The sequence below is a fragment of the Hyla sarda genome, unplaced genomic scaffold (assembly GCF_029499605.1).
Source record: "Hyla sarda isolate aHylSar1 unplaced genomic scaffold, aHylSar1.hap1 scaffold_1012, whole genome shotgun sequence".
NCBI classification, from domain to species: domain Eukaryota; kingdom Metazoa; phylum Chordata; class Amphibia; order Anura; family Hylidae; genus Hyla; species Hyla sarda.
The window spans coordinates 82,030-98,963 of record NW_026607631.1 but is presented as its reverse complement, the minus strand read 5'-3'; the positions used below and the strand labels follow the sequence as shown (position 1 = coordinate 98,963).

General features: G+C 50.0%; 3 non-coding genes and 2 pseudogenes across 3 annotated transcripts; all 5 read right to left on the bottom strand.

Annotated features, from left to right (window-relative positions):
• Window positions 1-2,940: 2,940 nt before the first annotated feature.
• LOC130298653 (U2 spliceosomal RNA) lies at window positions 2,941-3,131 on the bottom strand. Its single transcript, XR_008849979.1, has one exon. It is a non-coding gene; the product is annotated as a U2 spliceosomal RNA (small nuclear RNA).
• A 2,091-nt stretch (window positions 3,132-5,222) lies between these two features.
• LOC130298667 (U2 spliceosomal RNA) lies at window positions 5,223-5,396 on the bottom strand (annotated as a pseudogene).
• Window positions 5,397-11,195: 5,799 nt separating this feature from the next.
• LOC130298683 (U2 spliceosomal RNA) lies at window positions 11,196-11,372 on the bottom strand (annotated as a pseudogene).
• Window positions 11,373-13,458: 2,086 nt separating this feature from the next.
• Window positions 13,459-13,649, bottom strand: LOC130298652 (U2 spliceosomal RNA). Its single transcript, XR_008849978.1, has one exon. It is a non-coding gene; the product is annotated as a U2 spliceosomal RNA (small nuclear RNA).
• Window positions 13,650-15,741: 2,092 nt separating this feature from the next.
• On the bottom strand, window positions 15,742-15,932 carry LOC130298651 (U2 spliceosomal RNA). The gene has a single exon (XR_008849977.1). It is a non-coding gene; the product is annotated as a U2 spliceosomal RNA (small nuclear RNA).
• Window positions 15,933-16,934: the final 1,002 nt, after the last annotated feature.

Genomic DNA, 16,934 nt, shown 5'->3' with positions numbered 1-16,934 from the left:
CTATACCATAAACTGCATCCTCTAGCCAAATGCTCCTCACTACCACAGATATCACACGTTTTCTTCTCTTGTGACCTGATTTCCCACAATTCCTGCAGCATACTCCTTGCTCAGGGCAAGACTCCTGTACATGTCCATAAGCGTGACAACGTCTACAGTACTGCAACTGTCCTTCATAAAAACAAAAACCTCTTTCTCCTCCAATAGAAAATACCTGTGGTATACTCTTCCTTCCCTCTTCCATTCCTTCGTCCTTTTTAAATTTTACAACAAATTTCCTTTTACAATTAAAATACCCATGTCTGTTCTTGAGTCTTCCAAGAAATTTAACTTCATCACAATATCGGTACAAAAAATTGGTCACCATCTCATCCGAAACCTTCGGGTTGTACATATGGACTATAACAACCTTAGACATATTCATGAATAATGGCTCCACTTTCACCTTACTCATTATAGCTGGCTCATTCCTCCTCTTCATCACTTCTAAGTCCATGTAGACCCTCTGGCAAACCTCAGAATCATAAAAGGTTATATCGTAAATCCCTTGCCTAGGGAAGTCTTGCATAGCGATTACATGCCATACCTGAAGGTACTGGAGCTTGCGAAGAATCTCCAGCACAACTTGATCCAATCCAATCGTCCCCCGGTGTTCGCCAGGAACGTAAATCCGCACCGTATCCTCGAGTCCTCTCTCCGCTCATTTTTGCAGGTTAAGATACCCACTATCGCAACCCAGTAACAATCCAGGGCCCCCCGCAAAAGAGGGCCCCGATCACCACCCCTTCCGACTCCTACCCTGCCCGGTAAACCGCACAGGATCGAAGCCAAAAGGCCGAGAAGCGATAACCGTGAAAGGGGCGGGCCCAACAAGGTGCCCTTCATGGGCACTATCACTGCTTGCTGTCAGGGAGGCTGCCAGACAATTTTCCATGCACACTCTGGGCTGGGGGGCAGTCAACCACCAGTACACACAGCAGAACCTAAACCCATACCATTATTGCTAAGCAGCAAGACAGGGGCCCATTGCACTCCCACGGGGCCTTTTTAAATGCAATCCATAACCCGGATTTGCCAGGAACCCTTCTTACTCCTCCTACTTGCATGTGACACTGGGCTTAGGATCTGCATAGGAAACACACACACAAGCACACACCTACCTTTGTTGCCTGCAGATGCCTCCTTGGCTGTCCCCAAACGGTATCAAACCAACACCCACGGGAAGCTGTAAGCATAGAGGACATGCCTGCACCCCATTGGACTTACCTGTGTGGGTTAAACCCGGGTTATTTGACAACCTATGGCGGTGATGGTTCTGCTCAGGCAGAGCAGTGCTGATGCTCCTCATAAAGCTGTCGCTGCTGTGAAGGTTCTAGGTGACATCACAAATCCCTATGGTTACATACACAACAAAGCTGGGTTGTTGTTGTTTACACTCTGCAAGGCCTGTGGAAGTGAGTGACATCATAGCACTGTAGTTCTGAGGGTTCTAGATGGATGCAACAATCTCCTGTTGCTTCTATGAAGGCCATAATAGACGACATCACCAAACAGCTCCATAGTCACATACACAGCAAAGGAGAGATGTTGTTTACACCTAGTGATGTCAGTGGTATTGAGTGACATCACAGCACAGTGCTAAGGCTCCTGGGCCTGGACACAGCAGCGGCTGCAATATCTCAACGGAGAATACGTTTATATATATGTGTGTGTGTGCGCGTATATATATATATATATATATATATATATATATATATATATTTCTCCGCCGAAATCACTTTTAAACCCATTTCCACCTTTTTTTCCCTTCTCTTCCTCTTACTTTTTTTTCACGTTTTTTTACGTTTTTCTCCTTTTCGCCTCTTTTCTGGGCGTATTATTCTTCTTTTTCTTCTTTTTTTTCGTCTAATGCATACCCCATCAGTGCAGCAATGCTTATTCAATACCGCCAGCAGATGGAGACACTGGGGGATAATTTTCTAAGGATTTATACTGATTTTTCCTGTCTGAATTTGTCGCACAGAAAGTTGCAGGCCAAATATGTGTGACATTTCTGCGACTTTAGCTTCTAGAGCATTTTTACAACATTATACATAGGTGCTGAATACATAAAAAGCGACTGTTCAGCGACAGACAAGTCGCATCGGCTGAAAGTAGGCCAGAATGTCAGTCCATGTTGGAGCAGGTTTAGATACAGTCTAAAGTATAGATCTCAAAGTCTGTGCACAGAATTTAGCAAGGGCCTCGCACCTTCTGATGCATCAGGTAGGTGCACAATAGCATAGCCTAACCCTCTGTACTTTGGTCTATATTGATGCGGGACATAGACAGCCAGCTGATGACCAATCCATTAGTGCAATGGATGGCTGGAAGCATTTGTCTTTGCCTTTGCAATACCACAGAAGCAATGCATGGTCAATGTACAGCAATGACACACCTGTGTGAACAGCCAGGAGACCCCCCCCCCCCCCCCCCCCATGTTATGTTACATAGTTACATAGTTAGTACGGTCGAAAAAAGACATATGTCCATCAAGTTCAACCAGGGAATTAAGGGGTAGGGGTGTGGCGCGATATTGGGGAAGGGATGAGATTTTATATTTCTTCATAAGCATTAATCTTATTTTGTCAATTAGGAACATTCAGCACCCACCCGCTATCAAGGCAGCTGCCTATCATGTCATGCCCTACCTGCACAGGTGTGCTGGCTACTCAAATGATCCAAATAAGGAGGCCATTTAGTCAGCAGCAGCAGAAGTCCTGTGCCTGGACGCTCCAACAGCGGCCAGACACAAGCAGAAGCAGAAGCAGCAGAAGCAGCAGCAGCACCACCTTTTGTTTTTTGGCTGCAGCAGCAGCAAGGCCCACAGGGCTGGCTAGCTGGCTAGCCAGCAAGCAGGTAGCAATGAAAGTAGGAATCTTTCTTTTTAACCCTGTAAGGGGGTGGTGCACTGTACCCGAAGATACTGCCATATCGGGTCAATGCATAGGGCGACGGAAGCAAGCTTCGAAATCGGCCCCCGTTCTCAAAAATCCATTTAATATATGGTCCCCAGATAGGGGACGTATCAGATATTAAACTGATAAGAACAGATACTACACTTGATCTTAGCCAAAAGGCCGAGAAGCGATAACCGTGAAAGAGGCGGGCCCAACAAGGTGCCCTTCATGGGCACTATCACTGCTTGCTGTCAGGGAGGCTGCCAGACAATTTTCCATGCACACTCTGGGCTGGGGGGCAGTCAACCACCAGTACACACAGCAGAACCTAAACCCATACCATTATTGCTAAGCAGCAAGACAGGGGCCCATTGCACTCCCACGGGGCCTTTTTAAATGCAATCCATAACCCGGATTTGCCAGGAACCCTTCTTACTCCTCCTACTTGCATGTGACACTGGGCTTAGGATCTGCATAGGAAACACACACACAAGCACACACCTACCTTTGTTGCCTGCAGATGCCTCCTTGGCTGTCCCCAAACGGTATCAAACCAACACCCACGGGAAGCTGTAAGCATAGAGGACATGCCTGCACCCCATTGGACTTACCTGTGTGGGTTAAACCCGGGTTATTTGACAACCTATGGCGGTGATGGTTCTGCTCAGCAGAGCAGTGCTGATGCTCCTCATAAAGCTGTCGCTGCTGTGAAGGTTCTAGGTGACATCACAAATCCCTATGGTTACATACACAACAAAGCTGGGTTGTTGTTGTTTACACTCTGCAAGGCCTGTGGAAGTGAGTGACATCATAGCACTGTAGTTCTGAGGGTTCTAGATGGATGCAACAATCTCCTGTTGCTTCTATGAAGGCCATAATAGACGACATCACCAAACAGCTCCATAGTCACATACACAGCAAAGGAGAGATGTTGTTTACACCTAGTGATGTCAGTGGTATTGAGTGACATCACAGCACAGTGCTAAGGCTCCTGGGCCTGGACACAGCAGCGGCTGCAATATCTCAACGGAGAATACGTTTATATATATGTGTGTGTGTGCGCGTATATATATATATATATATATATATATATATATATATATATATATTTCTCCGCCGAAATCACTTTTAAACCCATTTCCACCTTTTTTTCCCTTCTCTTCCTCTTACTTTTTTTTCACGTTTTTTTACGTTTTTCTCCTTTTCGCCTCTTTTCTGGGCGTATTATTCTTCTTTTTCTTCTTTTTTTTCGTCTAATGCATACCCCATCAGTGCAGCAATGCTTATTCAATACCGCCAGCAGATGGAGACACTGGGGGATAATTTTCTAAGGATTTATACTGATTTTTCCTGTCTGAATTTGTCGCACAGAAAGTTGCAGGCCAAATATGTGTGACATTTCTGCGACTTTAGCTTCTAGAGCATTTTTACAACATTATACATAGGTGCTGAATACATAAAAAGCGACTGTTCAGCGACAGACAAGTCGCATCGGCTGAAAGTAGGCCAGAATGTCAGTCCATGTTGGAGCAGGTTTAGATACAGTCTAAAGTATAGATCTCAAAGTCTGTGCACAGAATTTAGCAAGGGCCTCGCACCTTCTGATGCATCAGGTAGGTGCACAATAGCATAGCCTAACCCTCTGTACTTTGGTCTATATTGATGCGGGACATAGACAGCCAGCTGATGACCAATCCATTAGTGCAATGGATGGCTGGAAGCATTTGTCTTTGCCTTTGCAATACCACAGAAGCAATGCATGGTCAATGTACAGCAATGACACACCTGTGTGAACAGCCAGGAGACCCCCCCCCCCCCCCATGTTATGTTACATAGTTACATAGTTAGTACGGTCGAAAAAAGACATATGTCCATCAAGTTCAACCAGGGAATTAAGGGGTAGGGGTGTGGCGCGATATTGGGGAAGGGATGAGATTTTATATTTCTTCATAAGCATTAATCTTATTTTGTCAATTAGGAACATTCAGCACCCACCCGCTATCAAGGCAGCTGCCTATCATGTCATGCCCTACCTGCACAGGTGTGCTGGCTACTCAAATGATCCAAATAAGGAGCCCATTTAGTCAGCAGCAGCAGAAGTCCTGTGCCTGGACGCTCCAACAGCGGCCAGACACAAGCAGAAGCAGAAGCAGCAGAAGCAGCAGCAGCACCACCTTTTGTTTTTTGGCTGCAGCAGCAGCAAGGCCCACAGGGCTGGCTAGCTGGCTAGCCAGCAAGCAGGTAGCAATGAAAGTAGGAATCTTTCTTTTTAACCCTGTAAGGGGGTGGTGCACTGTACCCGAAGATACTGCCATATCGGGTCAATGCATAGGGCGACGGAAGCAAGCTTCGAAATCGGCCCCCGTTCTCAAAAATCCATTTAATATATGGTCCCCAGATAGGGGACGTATCAGATATTAAACTGATAAGAACAGATTTTTTGATTGAAAGAGCTTTATTTTCCGTTCAGTCATTACAAGTCGTACAATAAATTACAGTCACACAAAGCATGATAGTACAATACACAGCAAAGGTTCCCTAAGCTATACATCGCACACCATGCTACTCTAACATTCAGCTCAATCCTGCAATATAAAGGCACAAGAGATCAAACAAAAACCAAATAATACACTCTGTGATCGGGGTAGGGGTGTGGGCGACTATGTGGGGGTAGGGAGGGGGCGGATCACAGGGCCAAACTGTTGGGCTGTATCTTCAGGGAGACATGGGAGAAGGAGAGGGGTCTTCACTCCTCTTCTTCCTCATCAACGGCCGAGCTGTCCAAGATGGAATAGTCTCTAAGCAGGTTCTTGATGAACCTGCGGCAGTCCCGGACGGACATGTTTTCCCTGTTGATCACGAGGCGGTTCCTGGCAAGCCACACTGCGTCCTTAAAACAGTTCATAAGGCGCCAGGCCTCCTGGATGGCCTCCACGTCGTGGGTCCCAGGGAACAGGCCGTAAAGCACCGAATGGTACGATAGGCAGCTCCTGGGCACTGAGTCTCTGAGTTCCTGTTCTAGGGCGTCCAACAGACCCTGTGCAAAGGGGCACTGCCAAAACACGTGGAAAGATGTTTCCTCCACGTAGGGGCAACGGGGGCAGTACCGGGTCTTGCACAGGTTGCGGGCATGCATGAATGACCTGAGAGAGAGACCTCCCATGACGGCCATCCACGACAAGTCCTTGTGTCCATTGGTAAGCCGCTTTGAGGCCACATTGTTCCAAACTGTCTCTGCAGTGGCTGCGGGGAGTCCCGGAACCAGCTCGGTCGAGTCCTTAGCTCGGATGAGCTTGTGGATTGTCTTTGGCTTCCATAGGTCTGGTTTCAGTCCTTCCAGCTGGTGCTCCCTCACAAACCGGACAACATCCCCATAGAACCAGGGAGTGTTCCAGTTGTAAGGGATGGAGCTGTCCCACTTGTCCCAGCCCAGCTGTCTCCAGAGGGGCATGAGAAGCAAGCGAGACATGGACCTGCCCGCTGAGCCAGTCTTTTCTACAAGAGTCCGCTGCACCGTGACACATGCAAAGGAGGCCCTCAGCAGAGCGGGGATGTCGGGTATTCCCTTCCCTCCCTTGCGGGGTTCCTTGTACATCACGGTCCTCTTGACTCTGTCCATTTTGCCCCAGACGAAGCCAAACACTGTCCGGGTGATGGCCTTGCAAACGGTGGTATGGGGAGGCCAGGCCTGTGCGGTATATTGGAGCACAGGCAAAACTTCACTCCGCAGGACAAGTGCCTTGCCTTCCATCGTGAGCTTTCTGGAGCTCCACAGTCCGATCTTTGAGTTTATCCTTCCTAGTCGGTCTTGCCAAGACTTAAGGGCCGCTCCTTCCTTCCCGAACCAGACTCCAAGAATTTGAATGAAGTCCGGCTTAATAGTAAAGGGGAAGGGGGCGGAAGAAGCCAGGTGCCACTCCCCGAAGAGCATGGCCTCCGACTTCCCACAGTTGACTTTTGCCCCCGAAGCTCTGCCGAAGTCCTCGCAGGTCTGGACGAGTGCAGTCACCGAACGCTGGTCAGCGCAGAAGACGGTCACGTCGTCCATGTAGAGCGAGCACTTGACCTCGTGGCGATCTGGTCCTGGTGCGGTGATCCCTCTGATCTCTCCATTCTGCCGGATAGTCTCAGCGAAGAGCTCTATAACACAAACAAAAAGGAGAGGTGAAAGAGGGCAGCCTTGTCTAACCCCTGAAAGAATGGAAAAGGGGTCAGTCTTCCAGCCGTTCACCAACACCGTGCTGTAAATGTCAAAATACATAACGTTAACAAAAGAGCAAAACATCTTCCCCAGACCCAGCCTGCGCAAAACCCTGTCCATGAATGCGTGGGAGACACGGTCGAACGCCTTCTCCTGATCTAAGCTGACCAGGGCGGCGCGGCCCCCGCGGTCCTGGATGTAATGGACCGTGTCTCTCACAAGGGCAAGGCTGTCGGCAATCCTGCGGCCAGGAATGCTGCAGGTCTGGTCCGGATGGACGATCTGCCCCATGACAGGTTTCAGCCTGTTGGCCAGCACCTTGGCGAGGATCTTGTAGTCCACGTTCAGGAGAGAGATGGGACGCCAGTTTTTCAGGTCACATCTCTCCCCCTTCCGCTTATACAAGATCGTGATCATCCCTTCCCTCAACGACGGAGGCATTCTGCCCCCCACCACCATCTCCTCGTACACCTCCAACAGGTCCGGACAGATCAGGTCACCCAGCGCTACGTAGAGCTCGGCCGGGAGACCGTCACTGCCCGGGGTCCTGCCGGGCTTAAAGGATCTAGCGGCAGAGAGCAGCTCCCCCACCGTCAAGGGATCGTCCATAGCCGCCGCACCTGCGGGATCAACAACGTTAGTGACACCTGACAGGAACCTCTCGGCGGCTTCGGGGTCGGATGACTTGGGGGCGTAGAGGTTGCTGTAGAAGTCGTGGACGACCCCCATCACTTCCTCCTTGCCGCTCCTCATGTGTCCGGTCTCATCTCGTAGCTCAGTCAGGGGCGTGTGGCCGGCATGGAGCTTCCTGAAAAAGAAAGAGTTACATTTCTCACCCTTCTCCAGGTTCTCCACCTTGGAACGAAAGACGATTCGCTTGGATTCCTCCTCAAAGTGCCTTTTCAAGCTCTTTTTGGTCTCCTCCAGCTCCTCCCTGACGTCCCAGCCACACTGGAGCAGGTCCTGCAGGGACCGCAGCTCGCGCTGCAGTTTCCTCAAGTCCCACTTCTTCGCACACGCCTGTTGTCTGCCTTTTGCCTGAAAGAAACAACGGAATTCGACTTTAACATATTCCCACCAATCGCTGATGCACTTGAACAGACATTTGTCATTTCGCCATACAAGGTACGCATCCCTAAGTTCCTCCATGACCTCCCTCTGCTCCAACAGGGCACAATTCAACTTCCAGGAGCCTGGGCCAGGAGGGAATCCATGGCCCAGAGTCCCCCGGAATCGAATGGCCCTGTGGTCAGAGAAGAAGCAGGGGACCATAGAGTACGACACCTTTCTGACTGCTCTCGAAGTGAAGATGAAGTCTATCCGAGAACGGAGCGAGCCATCGGGGCGGCTCCACGTATAGTTTACGGAGCCGTTCCCGATGGACCCGACAACGTCCTGCAAGGATGCCTCCGTCACCATCTCAATCAGCAGTTTAGACGTCACGTCCAGGTTGGCGGATGTGCCAGAACTGCGCCCGTCCACCTCAATGGGGCAGTTGAAGTCACCACCCAACACTACTGCCCTAGTGGTGGCGAGTTCAGCCCGCAGGGCCTGGAGAACCTCCAGTCGGACATCCCTCTCAGGGGAGGCGTACACGTTGATGAGCCGCACGGGCTCACCCGCCCAGGAACCGTCTGCGACAAGAAGTCTGCCACAGACGAGCTCCCGGACGGAATCAAGTGCAAAGTTACCTCCCCTGATCAGGATGGCCACCCCCGCAGACCTATTGTCGCCCCCACCAGACCAGTAGGAAGGGCCGTGAGGCCACTGCCTGGCCAGATGGTTGTAAGACCTAGAAGCAGACAAAGCACATTCCTGCAACATGTAAACATCACACCTCTGGGAATCTAAGAACGTAAGAACAGTCTGGAATCTAAACCAAGCTCTAATACTCCTCACATTAATGCAGAAGATGTTGAGATCAGCCATGGGAATAAAAAAAGAGAGGTTAGTTCTGATACTAGTTACCAGTCTGGTCGGACGGGTCCTCTTCTCTGGCGCCTGTCGGCTCGTGTGGCTTCTCGTAGCGCCCTTCCAAGAACTCGTCGTAGACCGTGTTGGACGGAGTGTCCAGGATTTTCTTAACCTCTGGGTCCTGCAGCAGCTCCTCCATAGATTGAGCTTGGACTGGCTCTGCTTGGACCTGCTCCACTTGGGCCTGCTCCATCACCTCCTCTCCTTCTGAAGCCTCAGGGCTCTCGCAGACCTGCTCCATCTCCTCCTCCTCATCTGAAGCTTGAGGGGTTTCGCAGGTCTCGATTATCTTTCTTTTGTGGGACTCTTCTGATACGTTGTCCCTTCCTTTCCTCTTCCTCTGTATGGTACCTGGGGGAGGAAGCACAGGAAAGTCCTCCGAAGGGCGGGCACCAGCAGCTGGAGGGGGGTTAGGTGCTGCTGGGCCAGGAGAGAAAGGAGGCTGGGTGGGGCGGGGGGCAGGAGAGAGTGCCCGGGCAGGGGAGGACGGGGCAGGGGTGGGCCGGGCAGGGGAGGACGGGGCAGGGGTGGGCCGGGCAGGGGAGGACGGGGCAGGGGTGGGCCGGGGTGGGGTACGGGGGGCAGGGGTGGGCCGGGGTGGGGTACGGGGGGCAGGGGTGGGGCGGGATGGGGCAGGAGGGGTGGGGGTGGGACGGGATGGGGCAGGAGGGGCAGGGGTGGGACGGGATGGGGCAGGAGGGGCAGGGGTGGGACGGGATGGGGCAGGGGTGGGACGGGATGGGGCAGGGGTGGGGCGGGATGGGGCAGGAGATGGGGCGGGAGGGGCAGGGGATGGGGCGGGAGGGGCAGGGGAGGGGCGGGACGGGGCAGGGGTGGTGGCTTTCGCCTTCTTACCCTCCTTGGTCGGCTTGGCCATCCGTGGTGTTGGCTCCGGAGCTGGGGCTGGCTTCGGTGCTCTCGCTGCCACAGATGCCCATGTTCTCTCCCTCTGGGGGCAGTCCTTGTAGCTGTGGGCTGCCAGTCCGCAGAGGTTGCAGGTCTTGCTCTTGGGGCAGTCCTTGGTCGTGTGACCTGTCACACGGCAATACCTGCAGGCATCCTCCGTACAGTCCTTGCCCTCGTGGCCCATCTTGCCACATCTCCTGCAGGTCTGCGGCATGTCCGGGTAGAAGATAAGTCCTGTGGAGTTGCCCAAGGAAAATGTCGTTGGCAGGTGCTGTAGTCCGTCTGGAGAAGCAGGGTTCTTGTTGAGTCTGACGACCACAGACCACTTGCAGGTCCAGTATCCGAGTGAGTTCAGGATGCGGGTGGGCTCCCTCACCACGGTGCAGAAGCGCTTCAGGAAGGTCGAGATGTCCGTGCCTGGGGTGTGTGGGTTCCGCATTGAGACCGTCACCCGCCTCTCCTCTCTTTGAATAAGGCAGTTGCCCACAAAGCGAGAGAAAGGGGATTCGGGACTCGCCGCTTTCACCACCTCCCAGTATCTTCTACAGGTCCCAATGGTGGCAAAGGTGATGTAGAAGATTCCCGAAAAGAAGGTTGCTATTCCCAGGGTGTCAGCCGTGGGGAAGCCTTGATCCGCCAGCATCTTCTTGCAGAACACGTCGTGGGACATGTCCGGCACCCTTCCGTCCACGGGCTTGAGCTTCAAGGCAACAGTCTGCCTCATCCAGGGCTCCAGGGTTGGAGCTTCCAGGTTAGGAATTCTGCCGCCCTTCTGCCTTGCCGTGGTGGAGGTTGAAGCTTGCTGTGGTTGGGGCTGGACCTCCAGGCCTTGCCCTGCAGCCTCCTGGGTGGACTTGCTGGTTGAGGCCATGGCTTCTTCCAGCAGGCTCTTTTCCGCTTCCTTGCTTGCTTGTGGAGAGAGGCTTCGCAAAGTCTTCTTTCCCGGGTGGGAGGAGCTATGCAGATCCGGTCCCGGTGGGAGGAGCTATGCAAATCCTTCTCCAGAGGCAGCGAGTTTCTTCGAAAAGATTCTGCGCCGCCTTCCTCTTCGCCGCTGTTCCGGAATTCACCGCCGATTCCCTTCTTCCAGGTTCTTCGTCGGCTTCTTCCGGAGCTGCAGTCTTCAAGATCTTCTCCTTCTTCAGATGTTCCGAGGCAGGCAGGAGACGATCTTCAGGTGGTATGCTCTAGAGAAATGCGGTTCTAATAAGAACGAAAAGTACTGCAATCGTACTACGCAAAATCTCTACCACAATGCTTGGAGTTCTTCAGACCGTAGCGATCATGGTATCTCCCCTGCCAGGTAAGAACAGATACTACACTTGATCTTAGCCAAAAGGCCGAGAAGCGATAACCGTGAAAGGGGCGGGCCCAACAAGGTGCCCTTCATGGGCACTATCACTGCTTGCTGTCAGGGAGGCTGCCAGACAATTTTCCATGCACACTCTGGGCTGGGGGGCAGTCAACCACCAGTACACACAGCAGAACCTAAACCCATACCATTATTGCTAAGCAGCAAGACAGGGGCCCATTGCACTCCCACGGGGCCTTTTTAAATGCAATCCATAACCCGGATTTGCCAGGAACCCTTCTTACTCCTCCTACTTGCATGTGACACTGGGCTTAGGATCTGCATAGGAAACACACACACAAGCACACACCTACCTTTGTTGCCTGCAGATGCCTCCTTGGCTGTCCCCAAACGGTATCAAACCAACACCCACGGGAAGCTGTAAGCATAGAGGACATGCCTGCACCCCATTGGACTTACCTGTGTGGGTTAAACCCGGGTTATTTGACAACCTATGGCGGTGATGGTTCTGCTCAGGCAGAGCAGTGCTGATGCTCCTCATAAAGCTGTCGCTGCTGTGAAGGTTCTAGGTGACATCACAAATCCCTATGGTTACATACACAACAAAGCTGGGTTGTTGTTGTTTACACTCTGCAAGGCCTGTGGAAGTGAGTGACATCATAGCACTGTAGTTCTGAGGGTTCTAGATGGATGCAACAATCTCCTGTTGCTTCTATGAAGGCCATAATAGACGACATCACCAAACAGCTCCATAGTCACATACACAGCAAAGGAGAGATGTTGTTTACACCTAGTGATGTCAGTGGTATTGAGTGACATCACAGCACAGTGCTAAGGCTCCTGGGCCTGGACACAGCAGCGGCTGCAATATCTCAACGGAGAATACGTTTATATATATGTGTGTGTGTGCGCGTATATATATATATATATATATATATATATATATATATATATTTCTCCGCCGAAATCACTTTTAAACCCATTTCCACCTTTTTTTCCCTTCTCTTCCTCTTACTTTTTTTTCACGTTTTTTTACGTTTTTCTCCTTTTCGCCTCTTTTCTGGGCGTATTATTCTTCTTTTTCTTCTTTTTTTTCGTCTAATGCATACCCCATCAGTGCAGCAATGCTTATTCAATACCGCCAGCAGATGGAGACACTGGGGGATAATTTTCTAAGGATTTATACTGATTTTTCCTGTCTGAATTTGTCGCACAGAAAGTTGCAGGCCAAATATGTGTGACATTTCTGCGACTTTAGCTTCTAGAGCATTTTTACAACATTATACATAGGTGCTGAATACATAAAAAGCGACTGTTCAGCGACAGACAAGTCGCATCGGCTGAAAGTAGGCCAGAATGTCAGTCCATGTTGGAGCAGGTTTAGATACAGTCTAAAGTATAGATCTCAAAGTCTGTGCACAGAATTTAGCAAGGGCCTCGCACCTTCTGATGCATCAGGTAGGTGCACAATAGCATAGCCTAACCCTCTGTACTTTGGTCTATATTGATGCGGGACATAGACAGCCAGCTGATGACCAATCCATTAGTGCAATGGATGGCTGGAAGCATTTGTCTTTGCCTTTGCAATACCACAGAAGCAATGCATGGTCAATGTACAGCAATGACACACCTGTGTGAACAGCCAGGAGACCCCCCCCCCCCCATGTTATGTTACATAGTTACATAGTTAGTATGGTCGAAAAAAGACATATGTCCATCAAGTTCAACCAGGGAATTAAGGGGTAGGGGTGTGGCGCGATATTGGGGAAGGGATGAGATTTTATATTTCTTCATAAGCATTAATCTTATTTTGTCAATTAGGAACATTCAGCACCCACCCGCTATCAAGGCAGCTGCCTATCATGTCATGCCCTACCTGCACAGGTGTGCTGGCTACTCAAATGATCCAATTAAGGAGGCCATTTAGTCAGCAGCAGCAGAAGTCCTGTGCCTGGACGCTCCAACAGCGGCCAGACACAAGCAGAAGCAGAAGCAGCAGAAGCAGCAGCAGCACCACCTTTTGTTTTTTGGCTGCAGCAGCAGCAAGGCCCACAGGGCTGGCTAGCTGGCTAGCCAGCAAGCAGGTAGCAATGAAAGTAGGAATCTTTCTTTTTAACCCTGTAAGGGGGTGGTGCACTGTACCCGAAGATACTGCCATATCGGGTCAATGCATAGGGCGACGGAAGCAAGCTTCGAAATCGGCCCCCGTTCTCAAAAATCCATTTAATATATGGTCCCCAGATAGGGGACGTATCAGATATTAAACTGATAAGAACAGATACTACACTTGATCTTAGCCAAAAGGCCGAGAAGCGATAACCGTGAAAGGGGCGGGCCCAACAAGGTGCCCTTCATGGGCACTATCACTGCTTGCTGTCAGGGAGGCTGCCAGACAATTTTCCATGCACACTCTGGGCTGGGGGGCAGTCAACCACCAGTACACACAGCAGAACCTAAACCCATACCATTATTGCTAAGCAGCAAGACAGGGGCCCATTGCACTCCCACGGGGCCTTTTTAAATGCAATCCATAACCCGGATTTGCCAGGAACCCTTCTTACTCCTCCTACTTGCATGTGACACTGGGCTTAGGATCTGCATAGGAAACACACACACAAGCACACACCTACCTTTGTTGCCTGCAGATGCCTCCTTGGCTGTCCCCAAACGGTATCAAACCAACACCCACGGGAAGCTGTAAGCATAGAGGACATGCCTGCACCCCATTGGACTTACCTGTGTGGGTTAAACCCGGGTTATTTGACAACCTATGGCGGTGATGGTTCTGCTCAGGCAGAGCAGTGCTGATGCTCCTCATAAAGCTGTCGCTGCTGTGAAGGTTCTAGGTGACATCACAAATCCCTATGGTTACATACATAACAAAGCTGGGTTGTTGTTGTTTACACTCTGCAAGGCCTGTGGAAGTGAGTGACATCATAGCACTGTAGTTCTGAGGGTTCTAGATGGATGCAACAATCTCCTGTTGCTTCTATGAAGGCCATAATAGACGACATCACCAAACAGCTCCATAGTCACATACACAGCAAAGGAGAGATGTTGTTTACACCTAGTGATGTCAGTGGTATTGAGTGACATCACAGCACAGTGCTAAGGCTCCTGGGCCTGGACACAGCAGCGGCTGCAATATCTCAACGGAGAATACGTTTATATATATGTGTGTGTGTGCGCGTATATATATATATATATATATATATATATATATATATATATATTTCTCCGCCGAAATCACTTTTAAACCCATTTCCACCTTTTTTTCCCTTCTCTTCCTCTTACTTTTTTTTCACGTTTTTTTACGTTTTTCTCCTTTTCGCCTCTTTTCTGGGCGTATTATTCTTCTTTTTCTTCTTTTTTTTCGTCTAATGCATACCCCATCAGTGCAGCAATGCTTATTCAATACCGCCAGCAGATGGAGACACTGGGGGATAATTTTCTAAGGATTTATACTGATTTTTCCTGTCTGAATTTGTCGCACAGAAAGTTGCAGGCCAAATATGTGTGACATTTCTGCGACTTTAGCTTCTAGAGCATTTTTACAACATTATACATAGGTGCTGAATACATAAAAAGCGACTGTTCAGCGACAGACAAGTCGCATCGGCTGAAAGTAGGCCAGAATGTCAGTCCATGTTGGAGCAGGTTTAGATACAGTCTAAAGTATAGATCTCAAAGTCTGTGCACAGAATTTAGCAAGGGCCTCGCACCTTCTGATGCATCAGGTAGGTGCACAATAGCATAGCCTAACCCTCTGTACTTTGGTCTATATTGATGCGGGACATAGACAGCCAGCTGATGACCAATCCATTAGTGCAATGGATGGCTGGAAGCATTTGTCTTTGCCTTTGCAATACCACAGAAGCAATGCATGGTCAATGTACAGCAATGACACACCTGTGTGAACAGCCAGGAGACCCCCCCCCCCCCCATGTTATGTTACATAGTTACATAGTTAGTACGGTCGAAAAAAGACATATGTCCATCAAGTTCAACCAGGGAATTAAGGGGTAGGGGTGTGGCGCGATATTGGGGAAGGGATGAGATTTTATATTTCTTCATAAGCATTAATCTTATTTTGTCAATTAGGAACATTCAGCACCCACCCGCTATCAAGGCAGCTGCCTATCATGTCATGCCCTACCTGCACAGGTGTGCTGGCTACTCAAATGATCCAATTAAGGAGGCCATTTAGTCAGCAGCAGCAGAAGTCCTGTGCCTGGACGCTCCAACAGCGGCCAGACACAAGCAGAAGCAGAAGCAGCAGAAGCAGCAGCAGCACCACCTTTTGTTTTTTGGCTGCAGCAGCAGCAGCAAGGCCCACAGGGCTGGCTAGCTGGCTAGCCAGCAAGCAGGTAGCAATGAAAGTAGGAATCTTTCTTTTTAACCCTGTAAGGGGGTGGTGCACTGTACCCGAAGATACTGCCATATCGGGTCAATGCATAGGGCGACGGAAGCAAGCTTCGAAATCGGCCCCCGTTCTCAAAAATCCATTTAATATATGGTCCCCAGATAGGGGACGTATCAGATATTAAACTGATAAGAACAGATACTACACTTGATCTTAGCCAAAAGGCCGAGAAGCGATAACCGTGAAAGGGGCGGGCCCAACAAGGTGCCCTTCATGGGCACTATCACTGCTTGCTGTCAGGGAGGCTGCCAGACAATTTTCCATGCACACTCTGGGCTGGGGGGCAGTCAACCACCAGTACACACAGCAGAACCTAAACCCATACCATTATTGCTAAGCAGCAAGACAGGGGCCCATTGAACTCCCACGGGGCCTTTTTAAATGCAATCTATAACCCGGATTTGCCAGGAACCCTTCTTACTCCTCCTACTTGCATGTGACACTGGGCTTAGGATCTGCATAGGAAACACACACACAAGCACACACCTACCTTTGTTGCCTGCAGATGCCTCCTTGGCTGTCCCCAAACGGTATCAAACCAACACCCACGGGAAGCTGTAAGCATAGAGGACATGCCTGCACCCCATTGGACTTACCTGTGTGGGTTAAACCCGGGTTATTTGACAACCTATGGCGGTGATGGTTCTGCTCAGGCAGAGCAGTGCTGATGCTCCTCATAAAGCTGTCGCTGCTGTGAAGGTTCTAGGTGACATCACAAATCCCTATGGTTACATACACAACAAAGCTGGGTTGTTGTTGTTTACACTCTGCAAGGCCTGTGGAAGTGAGTGACATCATAGCACTGTAGTTCTGAGGGTTCTAGATGGATGCAACAATCTCCTGTTGCTTCTATGAAGGCCATAATAGACGACATCACCAAACAGCTCCATAGTCACATACACAGCAAAGGAGAGATGTTGTTTACACCTAGTGATGTCAGTGGTATTGAGTGACATCACAGCACAGTGCTAAGGCTCCTGGGCCTGGACACAGCAGCGGCTGCAATATCTCAACGGAGAATACGTTTATATATATGTGTGTGTGTGCGCGTATATATATATATATATATATATATATATATATATATATATATATATATATTTCTCCGCCGAAATCACTTTTAAACCCATTTCCACCTTTTTTTCCCTTCTCTTCCTCTTACTTTTTTTTCACGTTTTT